At 48.2% G+C, this 6280-nt stretch overlaps 1 long non-coding RNA gene and 1 other non-coding gene across 2 annotated transcripts; one reads left to right on the forward strand and one right to left on the reverse strand.

Moving 5' to 3' along the window:
- Positions 1 to 1154: 1154 nt before the first annotated feature.
- Positions 1155 to 1226, reverse strand: TRNAY-AUA. The gene has a single exon. It is a non-coding gene; the product is annotated as a tRNA-Tyr (tRNA).
- Positions 1227 to 1927: 701 nt separating this feature from the next.
- On the forward strand, positions 1928 to 4686 carry LOC102409395. Its single transcript, XR_327428.3, has 3 exons — positions 1928 to 2015; positions 2110 to 2197; positions 4565 to 4686. It is a non-coding gene; the product is annotated as an uncharacterized LOC102409395 (long non-coding RNA).
- Positions 4687 to 6280: the final 1594 nt, after the last annotated feature.

Here is a 6280-nt window from a genome sequence, read left to right on the forward strand (position 1 = left end):
CCATAGTACTGAGATTTCCAACTGACCCAATCCCTCAAGGGCAGACTTGCAGTAACCAAAATTACTTGGGAATTAAGCAATTAAGGCAATTTATAAGAACCAGTAGTGCTGAGGGGGCTCAAACGTACTCTTGACCCTCAGCTGGTGAGCTCTGCCTCTGTGGATCCTGATTTTCCTCAGAGATTGCTCGGTGAGTCAAAGAACTCCTGCTTCATGCCCTGAGCTCCAGCTAGCCTGGTACTCCTCTGTGTTCATGCGGCTCTCTCTGCTCTTCATTGGCCCACGTGAGCCAACACAGCAACTCAGGTCCCTGGCTCTCTGGATGTGCCGGCCGGGCCTTGCCATGGTCCTGTGGATGGTGGACTAGCCCCACTTTTTTCCCACTCAACACTGCAAATGTCTGCCATATTCAAGGAGCCGTTCTGATGCTTTAAAGTGACTGGGCCTGTTCTTCCGGATACTGATTTTACATTTCATCTCTTGTAGATCTCTTGTAAAATTTTATCTCTTTTTTTCTAAGATTCTTAGGGGAGGCTTACTCCTGCATCAAAATACTGACAGTCATGTGCTCTGCCTTCATGGCCTCCTGCCTCCCTGTGTTTAACAAATAGTTGCCATCAGGTTGAAGACTGGATGGAAAAGGGCAGGCTTCAGAAGATGTACACCTTGAAGACAGGTACCTTTCTTCTGAAAATTAAAAAAAGGGATGACTATTTCTCAGGTTATTAGTCAATTTCTAGCTGTGTTGGGAAAGGGGAGCTGTGGTAACTTTGCTCAGGGCCTGATTGTGACTGGGCAGCAGTGGCGGGAGGGCCTCCTCCTTACGCTCTAGGCCAATGTGTAGGAGATAAGTCAAGGATAATAGAGCCCCAGACATGCTCTACTCGGTTATGGCTGCCATACTCAGCTCATGGGAGAGGAAGACCTTGCACAAACGTCCAAAGTGAAAGGATCATGGGGTGACGTGGACGCGGTTAGCAGCTTCTCTAAAGAAGTGAAGAAAGCAGCCATGAAGAAGTGAAGTGAAGTGAAGTTGCTCAGTCGTGTCCGACTCTTTGCAACCCCATGGACTGTAGCCTACCAGGCTCCTCCATCCATGGGATTTTCCAGGCAAGAGTACTGGAGTGGGGTGCCATTTCCTTCTCGAGGAGATCTTCCCAACCCAGGGACTGAACCCGGGTCTCCTGCATTATAGGCAGACGCTTTACCGACTGAGCCACCAGGGAAGAGTCATAAAAAGGAACAAAACTGAGTTAGTTCCAGTAAGGTGGATGAACCTAGTCATACAGAGTGAAGTAAGTCAGAAAGAGAAAAACAAATATTATATATTAACTCATATATATGGAATCTAGAAAGATGGTAGTGATGAACCTATTTGCAGGGCAGGAATAGAGACTCAGATGGAGAGAATGGAGTTATGGACACAGCGGGGGAAGGAGAGGGTGGGACAAATTGAGAAAGTAGCCTTGAAATATATATATATATATCACAATGTGTAAAAGAGGCTTCCGTGGTGGCTCAGGTGGTAAAAAAATCCACCTGCAAGGCAGGAGATCTGGGTTTGATGAGATCTGGCATGGCAACCCACTCCAGTATTCTTGCCTGGAAAATCCCCATGAATAGAGGAGCCTGGTGGGATACAGTCCGTGGGGTCACACGACTGAGCGACTAAGCACACACATGTGTAAAATAGATAGCTAGTGGGAGGCTGCTTAGCCTGGTGCTCTGCGAGGACTTAGAAGGGTGGGATATGGGGGTAGGGTGGGAGGGAGGCTCAAGACAGAGGGGATATATGTATACCTATGGCTGAGTCACATTGTTGCACGGCAAACACACACAACACTGTAAAGCAATTATCCTCCAGTTAAAAAATTTTTTTAATTAAAAAAAAAAAAAAAAAGTGAGGAAGGGAGATTTGCGGCGTCACAATTCAGCCCAAGGCTATAAAGACGTCCTCAAGTCTTCCGGCTACTCCTTTGGCCAGCGATGACGGCAGCCCGGTCTCTGCAGGAGAGGTAGTGTTGTGTTCTCTTTTCTTGTTGTTGTTTCACACAGGATGTGACCTCCAGTCATTTAAAAGCTGCTTTTATTTCTTCTTCCTTGAGACAGCTCATCCTGCCTCTGGCTGCTTGCCTTCAAGGGAAGAGAGAGGAAGGAATAGAAAGAAAGAAGGAAGGAAGTTCCTGCCGCACACGGAGTGAGCTCTGTCTCCTTCCCCAGAACATTCACAGATTCTTTTCAGCAGGTTCCCAACCCCCCTCCCCAACCTTCCCTGGCGTTTCCCCTGACTCAGCCTCCTCCAGCTCTGTCACAGCCACAGCTGGCCACATGCACAGCTCTCCCACCTGCAGCGGGGCCCTGCCTCCTTCCCAGACCAGTGTGGGCTGGAGGCAGGAAACAATTAAGCAGAGCCCAGCACTGCCTCTCCACAGGGTCAGGCCGCCCCACCCCCACCTCCACACCCCATCCAGACATCCTCACTGCCCCCTCACCCAGGATGCTTGTCCATTTGCTGACCACTGGGTTCCTGAATTGTCTGGATGGGGGTGTTACCACAGGCCCTCCTGTTACAGACCAGGGTTCCTGGCTTCCTTAATCAGTAGAAATTGATCAGATGCCAGATAAGAAATTCAGGTGAAGCTTTACTGGGGCTCCTGCTAAAGCAGGAGGAATGAGGAAAAAAAAAGCACCACCTTCCCTTGCTTGCTTGCTCTCCAAGGGGGAGCAAGCTTGTCCTTATATGGGGCGAGGGTAGGGGTCCGTCCAGGCCAGTGGGGTGGTTTAGGTGATTTGCCTACCCCTTTGGTGGTGTGGTGTGCAGTGGGCATGCCCAAGTACCCTGTTTTTACTTCCCACACCCTGTTTTTACTCCAGGCTCCTCAGAAGTGGCAGTTGGGTTTTTGGTCTCTTCGTATCTTTTGTCCAGAATTTGCTCCAGCTGCACATGTGTGTGTCCGTGGGTGCTTAGACACTCAATCATGTCCGACTCTTTGTGACCCTTTGGGCTGTAGCCCGCCAGGCTCCTCTGTCCATGGGATTCTCCAGGCAAGAATACTGGAGTGGGTTGCCATGCCCTCCTCCAGGGGATCTTCCTGACCCGGGAACTGAACCCGCATCTCCTGTGTTTCCTGCATTGTAGGTGGATTCTTTACCCACTGAGCCATCAGGGAAGCCCTTAACTGCACAGGCACACAATGATTTTTAGTCCCATATAGTTTCTTTGTATTTTGTTGCTTGAGCAAGCATTGCAGCGCGGCAGCAAAGGGCCCCAGATCCCAGGCCTGGCTTACTCCCATTCCTCTGCCTCCTGCCTGCTGGACAGTACATCTTGCAGCTGACTTGGGCAGCCTGATCCTGTCCCCCCACTGTGAACCCTGGTTTCTAATTCTGCTTGGGACCTTAGTGCAGCGACCTTTGGGAGTTCTGTTCCAGGAAATTTCTCCATTCTGCGTGTCCGGGTGGCTTGCTGTGTGGGATTCGAGAGGCTCTAGCTATCCTCCCAAATCTCCACAGCCCTTATACTTTTGGATGTGGATGACTGCTGTTTTCTCAGTCTTGGGTCAGCTTTTCTAGTCCTCTTCCAACCAAATGGCTGCCCTGGAGCCCTTCCTCAAGTGAAAGTCCGGAGCCGGAGTCATCACCCGCTTCTGACTGGGGCTTGCCTTGCTGCATCCTTGGAGCTGTCACTCAGCTGCAGCCCTGACCGGCCTCCCACACACAGCCCGCTGAGGTGCAGGGCTCTGGTGATCAGTGGGCCCTGGTGTCCCGACCGCAGTGGTTATCACTCCAGTTTAAAGACCTGAGGGATCACCTGAACTGTCCCCATGGTACGCTCAGTCTCTTTATCAGGATACTCGGGAGAGAGTTGTGCTTCTGGACCAACTGGATGGGGGTGGGGCAGTATAGAGACTTGGCACCCTTCAGGCTGACCATCTTTACATTCTCCTCAAAGCTTATTTGTGGGCACAGGGCCAGGATGGGAGAGAACTGTTTCTAACGTTTACTTCAGAGCCTTGTCTCTTCTGGGGCAGAGAAACCAGCTTACTTTTTGACCATTCTGCAGTGAGTCTGGGTGATGATCTGAGGTACAGTGGGCCATGCTTTCAGATATATTCCCATAAGATTTTAGCAGTCCTTGTAGATGGAAGCTCTAGACAGCTTAGCAGGGTTCTGGGTCTCTCCAAATGTCCTTGGCCCCTGGAGACACCTCACTTTTCACTGAGCTATCTGCAGTGGGACATGCCAACCTCTATTTGTGACACTGACTTTTTTGGTTTTCCCATGTAAAACGCTTTGCCAACTCACTACCCCTGAGACACAACCAGCACTTTGCAAATAAACAAAAAAGACAACTGTAGCTGTTAGAAACAAAGAAAAATTCCAACATATAGTCTGCCCTCTGGGTCTCAGTGCAGTTTCCTCTCTAGGGCTTTCCCTGGTCCAGATGAAAATGACTCTTTCAATGAGCCTTCCATCCAATCCCTCAGGATGTATTTCTACTCTCATAAATTTTGCTATCAAGACCATTTAAGGGAAAAAAAATCCATTTTTGTTTCTTCTCCAGGAAATTGATTTTGACATTTCCATCCTCATGAGAAGATTCTGATGGAAGACTTTGTGCACAGCTGAACGACTGAGTGATGTAGGGTGGACTCAAAGGTCCTAGAGAAAATAAACGAAGTGGCCAAAGTCCTTTGAGGGAGAATCTATTTTCTGATAGGCAGGGGGTGGGCGGGGGGGAGGTTTGCTGGTTTCACTGGGTCCACCAGGGTTACAGAAAGTGGCCAACTGAACGCTGAATCACCTCATGTCATAAGGTTGGGAGCTGGACTGATGATCATGGCATTTGCCACCGTTGGACGTGATGATGAAGAACAGAAGGCCTGGGGTCAGACTGTCTGTTCTGGCTCTTCCAGGACAATGTCCCTGTTCTCTGTCCCTGGAACAGTCTATCCAACCTCAGTTAGGGCAGGTATTGTGTTATATTGTAATCAGTTTGCCCTTTTTCTTCTTCATTAGGTTGTGTGCTGTTTGAAGGCGTGCCCATTTCCTTTTCAATCATCCATCCATTTTTAAGTGCTCCTTTTGTTGTTTAGTGGCTCAGTCCTGTCCAACGCTTTCACGACCCCATGGAGTGTAACCTGCCAGGAAATTCTCTGTTCATGGGATTTCCCAGGCAGGAATACTAGGGTGGGTTACCAGTTCCTTCTTCTGGGGGTCTCCCACCCAGGGATCAAACCTATGTCTCCGGCATTGGCAGGCAGATTCTTTACCACTGAACCACCTGGGAAGCTCAAGTGCTCCTTAGATGGCACTCACTCATCCACATAAGTGCCACATAAGTGGACACTTACAAGTGTCTGTTGCCCTACCCTATTATTCATACAATATTTTCGTATTTATATTCACTGCAGGCCTATCAGATGTAATTAGCCTCATTTTACAGAGAAAGAGACTGAGATTTAAGATATTATTTATCCCAAGTCATATAGTTAGTATGTGGGAGAGCCAGGTGGACCACTCACCATAAGAACCCAGAAAAATGATCTCTGAATCTACTTGATTCCAGAACTGAAGCTCTTCAGCCTGAGGCTGTTTTACTTGTCTGATCACAAGCAGTGCTTGGCAGGCCTTCGAGTCTTAAGTGGCTGACTGATGTGCTGAGCTTCTTTGTCAGAAGATCAGCTGGAAGACTTTCGTCCACTGTCTTCTAACATCTCTGAAAAAAAAAAATGTATTCCTTTCATGCTGCTGTCTTCTGAGGCCCAGAGATTTTTTTTTTTCCTTTTCCCACCCAATATTTTTTTCCGAAGAAGTACCAAGTTACCAAGTAAAGGACATTTAGTTGTTCTGACTTCTACTTTTCTGATCATACTTTTTTTTTTTTTTTTAAAAGTTCTTCTTTGGAGAGTTTCAAATCAGTTCTGGATAAAAATATACAGCTTTCTGAGAAATATGGCAATTTCAGCCCCTGTGGGAAAGCAGGACTTTGGCCTCCATCACATCTTTTATGGTCTCAGAGGGATGCTCATGTGGGAGGTAGCAAGGCTACGGCTCTACTGAAGATAAAACCAGGCACAAGTGGGAATTAAATACAATCTTATTGTTTCCAGACCACCAGGAGACAGCTAGGCATGACTTTATTAATGGTATCTATCCGGATTGTGAATTCTGGGGACAGTGGGGTGTGGGGACTCAGAGTACTGGACACTGGGGAGCAGAGTGAGGAGATCCTAGTAACACACTATTTTATTGAATCCAGAAGATTTCAGATACTTTG

Source organism: Bubalus bubalis, chromosome 15, assembly GCF_019923935.1.
Source record: "Bubalus bubalis isolate 160015118507 breed Murrah chromosome 15, NDDB_SH_1, whole genome shotgun sequence".
NCBI classification, from domain to species: domain Eukaryota; kingdom Metazoa; phylum Chordata; class Mammalia; order Artiodactyla; family Bovidae; genus Bubalus; species Bubalus bubalis.